The sequence below is a fragment of the Anser cygnoides genome, chromosome 6, assembly GCF_040182565.1.
Source record: "Anser cygnoides isolate HZ-2024a breed goose chromosome 6, Taihu_goose_T2T_genome, whole genome shotgun sequence".
In the NCBI taxonomy this organism is placed as follows: Eukaryota; Metazoa; Chordata; class Aves; order Anseriformes; family Anatidae; genus Anser; species Anser cygnoides.
Genome location: NC_089878.1, coordinates 20,736,301 through 20,751,152, shown reverse-complemented (window position 1 = coordinate 20,751,152; position 14,852 = coordinate 20,736,301). Strand labels below are relative to the sequence as shown.

The 14,852-nt window shown below is 42.4% G+C and overlaps 1 long non-coding RNA gene across 1 annotated transcript in view; it reads left to right on the top strand.

Annotated features, from left to right (window-relative positions):
* Positions 1–12,602: 12,602 nt before the first annotated feature.
* Positions 12,603–14,852, top strand: part of LOC125182528 (uncharacterized) — a 64,525-nt gene continuing 62,275 nt past the window's right edge. The window contains exon 1 of the long non-coding RNA XR_010832263.1: positions 12,603–13,604. This is a non-coding gene — a long non-coding RNA (uncharacterized lncRNA). The remainder of the gene's footprint in view (positions 13,605–14,852) is intronic.

Genomic DNA, 14,852 nt, shown 5'->3' with positions numbered 1-14,852 from the left:
GTGATGCTTGTCTGGTTCTGGAGGCAAAGGGGAAGGAGAGTGCAGTCACCACTCGTGTGGCAGTGGGGAGGGACAGGAAACAAAGTGTTTTGCAGTCCAGATATTTGAGTTTAATTATAAAAAACATATAAACATATAAAAACAGCATAAAGTTGAACCAGAGTTCGCTTTACTGTTATGGAACTTCATTTTTTGGTTTTGTTTTGTGTGAAGAATGTACTAAACATTTTTGAATGCTAACTCTGTAAAAGTGTCCTTGGTGTTCTGGGGAGAGATGCATAGAGACCATTTAGCGGTCTGTAAGAGTATCTGTCTTTAAGACGAAAATGTGTTTTTGTTGATCCATGGCTTGCATGACCTTGTTAAGTTTCTTAGAGCACTGCAGAGACTTAATAATAACCTTGTGTTGTAATTAGCAGTTCTTCAGAGAAATACCAAGCTTCAACAAATATATTAGCATTGCTGATTTGCTTAATGAACTGATAGCAGAAGGTAAATAAATGAGCTACTGTGCCTACTTATGTCCCACTTGCCTAATGTGCTGCCCAGCAGTTGTTTAAGCATACTATTGGAAGTCAAATACATCGGACCTTTCCGCTTCAGGTGACATATCTGACCCTCTTTCAGGTGACATGTCTGGCCATATGCTGTTTTCTTGCTGTCTCTCTGGCATTTTCTCGTCTTCTTTTTTTTTTTTTGGATATTACTGTTGTTATTTTCTTTTACTGCAAGGGTGGGCCACACACTCATGGGAGTTGTTAAGGAAACAGTTAAATATAGCATTATGTTTTAAAAACAAATATAAATCACGTCTGTTGCTTAATTGCACAATGATATATAGCAATACTTGGTTCCTTTACATACACAAATGTAGGGTTCGCATCGACAGCTTTAGCAGGGGGTTCTGGAAACCTGGACTTTCTCCCTGATGACAGTATTTATTTGAAGGTGAAAGTAAAGCTGTATACTCATGAAAGTTGGGAGGAAAACCTTCTTTGCCATAACACTGGTTATACACCTGTTCTTACTTTCTCTCATTTAAACTATTGAAAATGGATGCCTGAAATTGGAGTCACTGTAAACCACAACAGTTTTCATGAAAAATCAGAAAAATAATTTTAACAGTTTTGCCAGGCAGCTCTAAACTGTGCTCACGGATAACATCAGAAGTCAGCCACTCCTCCACAGGACCTGCAGGGGGAACAGCGTGATCCCTTCAAGAGTTGCCTGAAGGGAAGGTAGTGTTTGGGCATCTGCACTCAGCATTCATGAGTATTTACTGAAGAGAAACATCCTTGTCTAACTCCCCATTTGCATCAATGAACTCTTCTTACAAAGAGAAGAGCAATGCCTGGGTTTTCTTTCCCGTGAAACTGAAACTTCAAAATGAGGTTGTTGCCAAGTGGCTGTTGTGTTTTGCTTTTTTATTTCTGTCTGCAACTGGAGCACAGCAGCTTCTCTTGCACAAACACTGCTATTGTGGCAATCTGATTAATGGATAAGTGCTTTCTAAATGTGTCCACTTGGCTGCACTGTAGATTTATAAATGTTACCTAAAAATCTTCCTCTCCTCGTTCTTGTTTCCTAAAGTAGTGCTTAACCTGAGCTTGAAAAACTTAATTTCTTGGTCTGTTTCCAAACTTTTGGCAAGAGTCCTTTTGTGAAAATGAAACTTTGGAAAATCCTCTTGAACATGGCATAAAGATCTACAGCTTACATCCTCTGCCTGATTTTCTGATACTAGCTCTTATATTTATATACATTGAGTATAGAAATCTTGTTTTTAAATGCTTTGGTTGATCAGTCTGTGTGTCATATTCTACATAGCTTTGGGGCAAAAGCTTTTGTTGGTGCTAACCCAGCTCTGGAGTTAGGATAAGGGGGGTGAGCGCTGGGTACAGCCACAGGGACTGGCACCCATCCTGCTGGGGCTCACCCTGCGGTGCTGCTGCCAGCCCTGCGTGCACGCATGAGCTGGGCAGGAGCCCAAAGGGCAGCAGCAGAGAGCTCTGCACCATGCTTTCTGCACCCCGATGTCTGCCTGGCAGGGCACTGGGCCTGTGGCGATGAGTGGGGAAAGCCCGTGCAACTCCTGCAGCCCAAATGGGGACGTTAAAGGATGGGTGAACAGAGGTGAAGAAACCTCCTTGCGTTATAAAGGTTGCGCAGGCTTTCCCTGCTTTCTGTCCTCTTCTTCGCCCTTGGTGGTTTCCTGCAAAATCTGTTGCATTATCTGGGAAGTGGTTGATCTTTTGTAGCCTCACAAGGTTACTGCATCCTCTGAGGTGTGGGAAACTTAAACTAAGAGCAATGTGCCATCACCGATCTATGATTCCAACTGGTGGCTTCGCAGGGAAAGACCTGGACCCCATCTGACTTGAAAATCGATTTGATTTGATAGGTGCAAAGAGTTTTGCTTGTTCTCTATCGCTAGAATTACAGAATGTAAACTGGGAATTATGCTTTAGTGGAATCCCTTCTCAGGCTACCAGAGTATAGTTAAAAAAAATACAGATTGCTTCATTCAGATATTACCTATTATATTGCATATTGCTCTGTCAAACACAGTATTAGCTTTAACCGTCACACATAGAGGAACAGTGTTTAGTAATGCAGAGCATTAACAAACAGCATTACTTGGCAGCCTGACCACCCAGCTTATAAAAAAGGCTTTGGCTTTCACATCAGTGAGATCTTTGTGTTGCTGCCAGCATGCTTTCCACAACAGTGCTTCATGGTTGTGTAAAACTTCTGAAAGGGGAAGACATAGAAATAACAGGCTACACCATTGTGCAACAAGATTGTACGCTGCTTATCATAGATGAAGTGCTAAGTACTGGCTGAGTCATCAAAGAAATTGAGATTGATGTGTGTGTGAGTGGATGTCTGCCTGTTTGACTTCTTCCTTGTCTTCCTTGGTGTAATATTGTGTTAGCTGTTGAGCCTGAGTACTTTCACCAATACTTGCTGTATTTAGCTACTGCCAATTTTGACTAAGCACCAATCACAACAAGGAGCAGAAAATTTATAAACTTGTTCTTCGTTAGCTATCTGGGATACATCTGCCAAATTCCTTAAAAGAAGTCTCATCCTTTTCACCTGATGCTTCCAGCTATCTGGTACACATAGATTACCTGGATTTATACCTTCAAAATGTGCTTGATCATGCTTTGAGTATGATGGCTTTTACAGATATTTTAACCTCCAAAAGTTCCTCTTACAAAATTATATTGCTTCTTCTATATTATGTGGATTTATAGCATTTTCCCCTTTCTTGTGAATATCAATGACCCTAACTTCAAATACAAAATAGAACCAGCACATTTGTATTTCTAGGCAAAACAGTGGCTTGACTTAAAGTCAACAATAAAATAATGACTTCCGCTATAAAACTTAAACAGTATTTTTTCCAGAATGCTTTCTTATATCTGGAAAACGAAGAGTCTGTTTTACAAAACGGTGTACAGCATTCAGGAAGCTTACAGGTGAGGTCATTCAAATGCTTCGGTGCTACCATGAGAACAAGCAGAGTCTATGACAACGTTAGCTTCCAGCCCACAGTTCTTATTATCTGTGAGCATTAACACCTTCTATATTAGGCAGAGAAGCATTAACACCTTAATATTACAGAAAAGCTATGCAGCAGAAAAGAATAGATTGCTATTTCCTGAACAGCTTAAAAACAGATAGTGGTAGCATATATATTTAGTTATGTGTTGTACCAGTGCTCTTCAGTTAAAACTGTATTTGAGAACCGTTATTTATTTATTTATTTATTTATTGCGCTAAGACTTTGCTGTGTGTTGTTGTTGTTGCTGATGGTGTTCACACCTACAAGCAGTGCTCAGCAGTTGACAGGCTTGATTCCAAGGCTGAGGTGCTGGTAGTGGTGTCAGGCTGCTGTTGGCTGAAACGCCACAGTTTCACAGTGTTTTTCAGAAACCTGCAAGCCTCAGATGAAATTACTGCAAGACTGCCAAAGAGCAACAAGAGGAAAGCAATACAATTCTACGATCTTATTTTTTGCACTTTAAGGAAATGAGAGAATCTGTGGAACTGCTACAGAAATGTGGGATAAGAGCTGAGAAGAGACAAAAATGCAGCAGTAATCCAAAACCAGCAGCAAGCATACTAAGAGCTCTCCTCCAGGGTTAGGGGGTTTGCTGACTTTTAAACCTCTGCCTATTAGGTCATTAGTGCCTGGCTTCAACCTTTGATCTCTCTGCAATTCTGGAAGCTCTCATTTTTTTCCAGCACAAGCCCAAAGTTGTGTGAATACAATGATGCCATTGTACTAAGCATCCCACATATGGATAAAGCATAGAAGACTCAGAGAAGCGGCTTATGTTGCAAGAATGCAACAGTCTGCATTGTGCAATGTATATTCATCAAAACAGCCTTTATCAAGTGAATAAGGCCTGATTGTTTCTGCTTAAACAGCTTTTTTTTTTTTTTTTTTTTTTTTTTGAGGAGGGAAGATGCACCTCAAGACAAGATAAGGGAGGGATGATCTGAGCCCCCCTGCAACACATTAGGCGGAGAGGAGGGGACGGTTTTTCAAGTCAGAGTTGTTGGAGAGCAAACCTCTGGGGAGAAGCAGCAACATGGGAGTACAAAAACTCTGTGCACGCATGGTTGATCTGTTACAAGTGTAATGAAACTTGGACACCTTTGCTGCAACTCCCAGTATTGTTCCACCTGGAAAAACACCAGAGTTGTGTTCTGCACGAGGGATTAATGGGAGACTTGACTCACCTGAAATTACTCGTATCTCTGGGGGAAGCGTGTTCTCTGTGTCAGGCCAGGAGATGCTGGATGTACTCCTTAAGAAGAGTTCCCCTATTTAATTTTGGGGAAACAATTCCTTTTTCCCTTGGTATTTGGATGAGTAATATAGTGTCTTTAGTGTTTTCTTGTGATTGCCATGTGTGACTCATTTCCCTGTCAATTTTATGGGCCAAATTATTGGCCGTTTGTGGTATCACTCACCGTTCAGGAGCATCACTGTGCATTTGGGAGCACAGTGTACAGGTTGACAATAACACAGCTTACCCAGTGTCTTTGGGGTTGTCCTGGTTGGTGGAGTGGCGCCAGCCAGGGAGCACATACCCATGGCTGTGCTCTTATGTATTTGCTAACATGTCACCTCCTTCCTAGTTATACGGAAATGCCTGATTTGTCTTAGCTTTGCTTTTATTATATGCCAGCACCACTGAAGAATCTGGATCGTGGGTCTAGTAATCTAATGGTACCCAAAAGCACAATTTTCAAATTATTTACAGCATTTTTTTTTCTTGTTACAAAAGTAGTTATTTGCCTTTGGTTACCATTTAGCTGTGCTGGTGCCTACCATCTCTGGAGGCAACACTGAGGCCCCATTGGTGCTGCATCCCCAGGGAGAGCTGTGACTGTGCTAGATGAAGCCTTCACCCTTGCTCACAAAGGTGCGCAGTGCTCTGAAAAGAGTTGTTGCCCACCCTCCTCCTCATCTGTATGTAGTTTAGATGCCCCTACCTCTGCTGTGTTGTGCAGAGAGCCCCCCGGGGGCAGCGGGGAAGCACTGAGTCACGGGGATAGAAATGGTGTGCACGGCACTGGCAGAGTTTGGGAGCGTGCTGGGGCTGACTCCGGGACAGACTCGTTCAAGCTCACTCTTGCCTTTCAGGCTTAACCGCTGGCAGGCTCTGTCTTGTCCCACGTACCAGTGCCTGGACTCGCATGGGGTTACGTAGTCTTGGGATACCTGTGCTGTAAACAAAGGTGGAGCAAAAGACTGGAATCTTGTGAAGGTCTCGGAAGCTGGAAGGGCTGTGTCACAAAATGAGTTTCAGACGGTTCAGTGACCTTACATCTTTTTTTCCCATTTTTTAAAGATAAAAAGCAAAGGGAACCATTAGATCATCTTCCTTGGTCACTGTCTGACACTTAATAACTTAATTAGCAAGCCAAACAGACAAAATGTATAATAAACTATAGTTGCAAGGAATCCTGACACTAATGTAAACATTAATAGAAATAGGAATGTTAAATAGAATAGTCACATTGTAATGAGAGGACACTGTTTAAAATGCTGCCATTAAAAAAATCTTTTTTCCTTTTTCTTTTTTTTCCTTTGAGATCACTGCCAAAGATTTCTCTAATTAGAAGTGATGTGCTTTTCTATTATTAAAACAGGAGCATGACAACATGGCTAGGCTTCCTGTTAAGATCGGATATCTTCCTGTACAGTCAGCAGGCAGAGAGTATCTACCAGGAAATGACTGAAAATCTTTCTGGAATATTGCAGATACCCTATCCTAGAACCCGTTGTCTCTGACAGTCCTGATGGCAGTAGACCTCTAATAGACCTCTAATAGAGTTTAGTAATTGGGAATCTATTTCAATTAATAGCAGCCCTCCTTTGGGATTTGAAGAGCTGGATCAGTAACTTACTGCTGTCAATTTTACGTCCTGTATTTTGCTGTGTTCTGTCTGAAAAGTGAAACTATTTGTTTCATGTCTAGTTGTTATTTAAGCACTGTGACTTAGGTGGCACATAACAATGCCTGACAGCATGGCATTAAAAGGTTGAGGTTATTTCATAAAGAACTGGTGGCCCCATGAATTTGGCTTGTCTCACTGCAATATCTCTGTACAGCTGGTTATCGCTTATCCTTGGCTACACGGGGTTTGGTCTGTGCAGGTTTGCAGAAAGGAATGGCCAGCCCAGAAGGGTCAAACTTCTTGCAGGAGCTAGCTTCTCTGCTGCAGTGATTGCCAGTTTTGTTCAGGAACAGGGGAAGCACGTGCAGCCCAAAATGGTAGAGATCTGATCTGTTTACTGGTCACAAATGGTTTTGCATCTGCACACTGTTTAAAGTCATTTGTACTATACAGAGTCCTCTTTGGAGCTCGGTATGTAAAAACTGCTCGCAGCATACCTTGTCTGTACCATTCAGAACAAGTAAAGTGGGATGGGACACTGGCAACCGAGAGTGGGCAAAATATTCCCTCTGCAGGAAGAAACATGCCCGTTGCTCTTACAACTGAGGAACTTGTGTTACTGAGCCCAGCTAGTCTGCTGTGTGGGTGGGGAGTCGCAGGGATGGAAGCAGTGGAGTGGCGTTTCTCTTCCTTTTTTATTTTCCACTGCTTAGTGGTAAAGACACTTCCCCATACCCCAGAACTGGCTGGGATCCTGCAGAAGTCAGTACTGCTCTTGTGTTATAAAGGGCAAACCTGGCCAAGCAACCCTGAATGTGTCCTGATCGTTTGAATCAGGAATGAACCAGGGGCATTCCTGCGTGGGGTGGGGTGAGGTGGTGGAAGGCAGGTGGACCCTGGTCATGGGTGTCCACAGCGATTAACGTGGGTGACCAGCAACCCTCCCAGCACTGCTGCCACTCGCCCTTGGCCCATGCCCCAAGCTGTGCTACTGGCTCCAGGGTGTGCTGGGAGAGCTTTAATAAATCCCTAAAGGAAGTCAAATCATGGGAGGATGCTAGACAATCCGGCTGTTTTCTGCTCCTCTCCTGGATGGTTTGCCCTTGCACACTCACACCTCAGCTTCATGGTTGCTTTAGCTGGGCAGAGGCTGGTGCTGTGGCTGAGAGAGGTGGTGCCGTGGACCCTGCTGCTCTCCCTCCTGCCATACCGTTGGTTTTAGCTGTACCTTCACTAGTGTGGCTTAATGTGGTGAAAAGACAGGCTAGCTGCCCTTAAGGACTGCATTTTTCTGTGCGGTTGGCACATGTGGCCTTACGCAAACCATAAGGTGTGTCCAAGAAGCAGTGAGGCAATTAAGTGGCCCCAGGCGCAGGACTTAGCTTTGAGAAATGCGTTGCAAAATTTTTCAGGAGGAGGCAGGGATCAAGGGAGAATTGGCCTTTTTTTTTTTTTTTTTTTTCCTGTGATTTGGGAATGCAGATTTCAGCTGTTTTTTTTTCTGAGGATCTCAACACAAGGCTAAATCTCACTCTTTATGCACTTTGCACCAGTGGCTTTAGAGTGACAAACTGAATGGATTTTTCTTTTGGTAAGGCAAGTACAGGCTCTTTAGAAAGAGGGAAAACATTTTAATACACAGAAACATTTTTTCTGTAACTGAGCTGCAGCATCTCTTGAGTCCCTGATGTTTGTACCCACACCTAGGTTGCTTCCAGTGGCATGCAGAAAAGAAGTACTTAACAGTAAGGAGACTGCCATGGCCTCCGGAAGGCCTGGAAACAAAACTATCTATGTAACAATTTAGCTGATCTCTTTCTTGCTCCTGTTTTTGTTCTTTTTACAAGATGATGGCAGGCAGTGGCTTGCTTGACTTCTGTTTCAGCTGCATGTAGCGTATTCCAGAGAAGCAAAAGACACAACAGCCATTATAATGAAGGTATAAATTGTCTTGTACTCAGGACTGTTGCCAGATCTGAGGATGGTGTGTGAAGCATACCAAACGGTAGAGCTGGGAATGTGGCAATGATAATCAGGCCGGGGAGGGGCTGCCACCTTTTTGCTCCAGCAGCATGAGAACTAGAAAGGAGAGAAAATGACCCATCTTGGCACTACTCATGAGGAGGAGAGAAAAGGGTATTAAATCAGCATTTAGTGTCTTCAGCTGCTGAAATGTCTCACTGGGGCTGCATGTGGCTGCAGGGCTGTGTACTCCCAGCAGCATGTCTGGAGCCCGGAGAGGCTGGGAAGCACCTGACCACATCTGCGTGTGAAGTCAGGAGGTGGCTGCGAAGTGGTAGGTGCTGGAGGAAGGTTGAAGTGTCCAACCCACCTCTGGAAGGCCACCTGAGGTATGTCTGGAGCTCAAATGAGTGATGGAGTTCTGGTTTGAACATTAATTTCCAGCCCTGCACCAACATGAAAGGAAAGACACGATGTGCAAGTTGGACATGCTTAAATGTAGGAAGGGAAATTGCTCTTCAGCTGAGCAATGTCTTCATCATATCCCAGACAGAACAGCCTAGTGGCACAGAAATGTACCACCTCCAGACATGTAAGACCAACAGCCAGCTGAACAAGGCTATCTTGCCCTGTCTAGAGCTGAGAGTTTTACCCACACTCTGTCATTGAGCTGGATTAGAGAAATAGAATGAGCAGAATGGTGTGAAACACAGCAGTATGGCAGCTGCAGCTCAAGTGAGGCTCGGATAACTACTGTGTTGTCTGTGAGTGACTGGCAGGTGAAATTCAGGTATTTCCAGAAAGGCTTTATTTTGTGTGTTTTGAAGAAAGAAATACAAAATCTCTATCAAGAAAAGTCTGCTTCCCTTTCCAAGCATTTATTTAAAAAAAAAAAAAAAGTATTATAAGTATTATCCTGACACCTAGGAATCAATTAAGGACTATAGTCCAATTGTGTTTGGTGCTGGACAGGCACATGGAGGTGTCAGTAAATAACTAGTGATGAATACAGTTACTTTAACAGATTTGCAAAGCTGCACTGCCCATGTAGACATTTTTTTTTTCTTTTGCAAAAGTTTATCAGAGTGTTCATATTAAACAGCCATCTATATTTATTATGTTTTCAACAGCTGTTTGGTACATCTTCTTTTGGTGCAGTCTGGTCTCTTTTAGGACCTATGTCCATGGTAGCAATAAGCTGCCCTTAAGACGCTGGAGTGTATATTAGCAGATTATTGTCCTTAGAGTTGTTATGTGGGTTTTTAAGTATGCTTTAATCTCTTGCTGCCTCTTCCCTGGAAGACTGATTTTTAAGTGGTAAAGCTGATTAAAGCTTTTTGATTATTTTTTTTAAGGAAAAGGACTATGTGCTCTCTTATCTCAAACAGTGTTCATGTAAACTGTGAGTAACTATTTGCTCTCATAGTTTAAAATACAGCCTTTGTGGTAGTGACTTGTTCCACAGCTTTCAGCAGTGACTCTCTGGCTAATTCATTCAGTTAATCATTAAAAGAACATTATTGCTGACCAGTGACAAAACAGGGTTTGAGACCAAAAGAAAACTGCTGCACAGGCTTAAGGTGGAAACTGGTGTAGGAATAATAGCAATAGACCACCAGCTGGGTAAGAGCTGGCTTTTGTGTTTGCGTATTCTTGGAGAGAGTGGCTTGGAAAGAGGAAGAAAAATACTTCCTAAATCTCTATATGCTATGAACTTAGTCAAACCAATTTACAATGATATCTATCAGAATCCATTTAAGGTAATGGATTCTTATTTACCTGCACTTGCTTAAAAATGAAAGCTTCTAACACATGCATGTTGGACTGACCTTCAGTGTTACATGAATTGCGTTTTTCAGTATCCAGATTCTGAATCGTAACTGAAAGACCTTTGATTTATAATGATTTTAAATACCTGTTTTTTTTTGTTTGTGTTTTTGCTTTTGTTTTTGTTTTAATTTATTTTATTTTTATTTTATTTTAAATAACTAAAGACTGCACAATGTATAACATAGCTACATTCAGTTGAGATACCATAGGATTCATGCCACTGAACCGCCTTGAGTACTGGCAGAAACCTCCATCATGTAAGGAGCCTGGTTCTGTGGCCATAGTGGGATCTGTGTAGATGAGCCGTAATTGCCCGTTTTGCGTCTGAGTTAGACAACTATTTAGTATTGTCTGAACAAAGGCAATTCCTTTTTTCTGTGCTTCAAATCTCAAAGTTAACGTCGTGTATGCTTCCTTTTCCTTATGCTTGGCCATTTGTATATTCAGACTGGGAGCGCTCCAGTCTGGCATCAGTAGGAGTATCGTCCTGGTCTGTAGCACAACCGAGAGCGTTTGGCTTTATGGGGGGAACAAGAAACCATTTCAGTATGAGCCTGAGGTCATGTAAAAACAGCTTACGCAACGCTGCAGATGGACTTCTGCAGCCAGTTACATCTGATGCCATCTAGAAAATATGTATCTAGAAGATAATGACTGGAGGAAAGCGATGGGAACTAGCTTGAAGGAAGCCATCATTCATTCTCATTTCCCAAGGCAGCTCAGCTTTAATTCCTGGCCTTCTGTATGTGATACAGTTTCCATTACTTGGTCAGCTCAGTATTGTGAAGAGTGCCAGACTGATGTTTATTGGCACTCCTTTTTTTCTACGTCCTCTCACTTGTGTCTGCTCTCTGTAAGTGTGACCCTGCTTTACAGAGGTTAAAGATAGCTCTTCCCACACATGCTATCTTGGGATCCTTTTTTCCCTGGTTTGTTTTGTTTTGGATGTTTGTAACGTGTGGCCTGGTGCCATCTGTGAGTGCTGTAGTGTGGTGCCCTGCCTTGAGGCCCCAGCTGATGTGGCATGCCCAGGCCACCAGCAGTCAGTTCCATCTCACCACTTGGGCTGGAGTCTGGTTCATCATTCCCAACTGACCCATGGCTCAAGTAGCCAGTGCAGTTTCTGGTGAAGTGTTTTGTGGTTGGAGAGTGTAGGTGCTGTGCTTTTCCCAGCACATGGCAGGAACAGCTGTAAGTTTCTGTGGGTGCTGAAAGGAAAGCTGAACACTAATATGGGAATGGCCACAGGGTGAAAAGACTTATGTGGGTACTTTCTTCAGCAACAACAAGTGTCAGAACTCTAGGAGGGAGTGTAAAAACAAAACAGGGAAACTACAGAGTGCCCCTTTTGTGTTCTCCAGCCTGAAGCAACAGGAAGCTGAAAGGGATCCTGGGGCAAAACGTGGCATATGGACTGATAAGTTTTACTAGCCAGTGATCGACTTGCTCTCCAAGAATGTGTCTGATCACCTTCTGAAACCATTTATACTGTTGACACAGGATACCATGGAAACTTAAAAGCTTACAAATGTAAATACTCTTTACATGAAAAAGCATTTTTGTTTGTTTAAAGTCTGCCATCTCGTCAAAATTGGTAGTAGTGAGTGAAACTGAATCATATGAGAGACTAAATGGTCATTTCTTACACAGTTTTTCTTGTATAGACTGCCATCATGTCCCTTGGTCATCTTTGAAAGGAGAGAGAAGTGTTACTCCTGACGCTGCAGGCGGTGATGGCAGGGACTGATGAAAGACAGTCCTCAGCTCCTTATGCCATCAAAAAATTGGCTTTCTGTGCACAATGTAGCAATAGTAGGTAACTGTCAGAGCATACCATCAATTTGACTTTGCTCCAGAAATTCCTCTGTATGCAAGAAATGCAGGGTCAAGGGACAGCTGACACAAAGTAGTCATGGAGCAACTATTTATTGGTAAGCCATAAGCATTTAGGGGTGATACCACATCCTGTGTGTAGGATATAGCCTGCACTACTGATGCCTTACATTTTCTCAGCCATAAGAATACCAGCTGTTACTATTTCTGTTTCACAGTCACAGACCACTGGGAGAATCATAGTTTGTCCCCTGTTAGGGTGAAGACTGTTAAGGACACACAGTACCTACATCTTAACCACTAAAGTCCCTTCATTAATAAAACTCATGGAAACAGAATATTGCTTTAGGTACCCACTTGTATGGGAACAGGGCTTTTTCCACATACTTTGGACTATATTTACAAAAATGTTTCAAATACAGAGACATCTGCTTTTACTCCTGAAAAAACAGAGCGGCAAACTTAGCTTTGGTACCATGAGCTCCCAATCACAGTTCCAGAAGAGCACCCTTATTTAATAAGAGATTTTTTTTATTATGTTTTTTTAAGTTTGAGCTTAAGTGACATTTGTACTTGAACTTCTTTTGTGGTCCAGAGAAGGAAGTGGTGGTCATATTCTGAGAGAAAGTCTCAATTATATCATTTGCTTGAAGAAAGTGGCACATAACTTGCTAAGCAGATGGTTATTCTCAGAAGGCAACCTCAGGCAATGCCTACTCTCCGCAGGCTAGGATGCAGAACACTTGACCGGCCCTGAGTTGTACCTTGACAAAAATGGGAGGAAGCCCATCCTTAATTAGTCAGTGAAGCTATTAGTTAGCAAGGGCCAGTTGCATCTTCTTCTCTACAAAAGGGAAAGTCATTTGGCAAGCTTTACAGAGGAGAGGGACTAATGCTGCTGTCTCCTGGGACGGTAGCTCTAAGTGCAAATGGCTTGAAGGAGGAGCAGGCATGCAGTAAGAAAATCTGATACCCTTGGCATAGCATAATCTGGCATTAATATGTAGCTTTAGAAATAATTCTACAGGGAGGAAAAGAACATTATCAAACTCAAAATAGTTGTTGCAGCACAACTGCCAAACGTAGCTTTCGAGTGGCAAGACTGGTTTAAGGAATCCTTTCCTTAAACTACTTTTTCTTCCCATTTGCACTTAACCTACAGTCAAACTTCCCTTTGGTTTTATTTAGTTTCTGAGTCAGACTTCTTCTTTTTCTTTTTAAATAACAACCTTTTCAGTCTTCTGGGAATAGCAGCACTGCACCCGCCAGTTCCTCTCTTCTGCAGGAGTTCTTGTCCCGCATCGTGTCTTGCTGCTGCCCTGCAGGGAGGTGGCCAGGTGCAGCTACAGCCTGTGCAGCAGTAGCCTGCTGTCACACCCATCCAAACACAGCTGATTCCTACCTGCTGTGATAACACCTCCAAGCCCTGTATCACCTGGGGTGGTTCCTGAGGAGACTGTTAAGGATACCCACACAAAACTGATTTCCTTGTTGTAAGGGAGAAAGTAGTCTAGAAACCAGGTCCTTGCTGGTTTGGGTTGCAGTTTGGCACTGATGTGAGTAAGAGTTGTGCTTTTCCTTTATGTTTCCAGCAGTGGCACGTTTAGGAAGTCTGTGTCCACAGCTTCTGTGCTTTGGTTTGTGTGTCAGGGCTCCATCTTGTCCTGCAGTTAGGCATGTGGGCTAAAGCAGTGTGCATAACGGAGCAATGAAGGGTGAGAAGCTGTCATGCTGTATGGGCACATTAGAAATTCAGGATAGTTTGAGTATGGTCTGAGATGAAATGGGAGCTCAATTTGTTGATGAGGATAATGTTCTGTTTGCTGCATTTGTATTATCCAAAACCTGGAGAATAGGTAGTTCTCTGCTGGTTAGCAAAGCTAAAATATATTACTATTTTATGTCAGAATTATATGATAATGTGAACCTTAGGAAAGGATATAGTATGGGCTTTATGAAAGGGTATAATATATGAAAATGGCGAATCAGTTCTATGAACATGATTATTTTCAAATTTGTGAGCCCTTGACAAAAGGCTTGGAGATTTGTACTTTAATAGTATGGTTAATTAATAGGATATTAGTTTATATTTCTTTGACCTTCAGGTGGCCACAATGTTGTGCTATCATATTTGAATGAATCCTATAGAAATGGAAAATATTTCAGTGTGCCTTCTAGAGACTAATGAAGTAGCACTGCTTGGCTGGAGGCTGGGGTCACCGGGCCAGCACGGTGACATTCAGTGACTATCTAGTCACTTGCAGAGCAACTGCTTTGTTTTTAATGCGATGTCACAATACTTGCACTATTTTGAGAAGGAGGATTCAGAATTGCTGAGCTTGTTTGCAAATTTTCCTTGCTTGCTTCTCTTTTTCTTACTTTTCATTTACGTCTTTTTTTAAAAAATAAAAATGTAAGACTCACTGCATACTGAAGATGCTTACTTTATTCATGGCATAACAATGCTCTTCCTGTGCTGTGGGTGCATACTGAAGGGGATCTAGAGTCCAGGAGTGACTCACAATGCTTTTAACAAGCACCTGACTCACGGGTGTCATTACCAGACTGTTTCCTAGGCTTGGTGGAGGCTGTTCTGCGAAAGAAATGTTCTTTGGGTGTGGTGCACTGTAAAAACTCGTTCCTCATCTCATTCTTGTTGTGTCATTGCATCAGTTACTGAGATCATGAATTCATGTCTGAATTGCTTTGCTGTTTATTCAAATTAATGTTTCAGAAAACCGACATTTTGCTATTGGTTCAATGTATTGTATGACTAGGAGGGCTTGGTTGCTTTTATGGAGCCT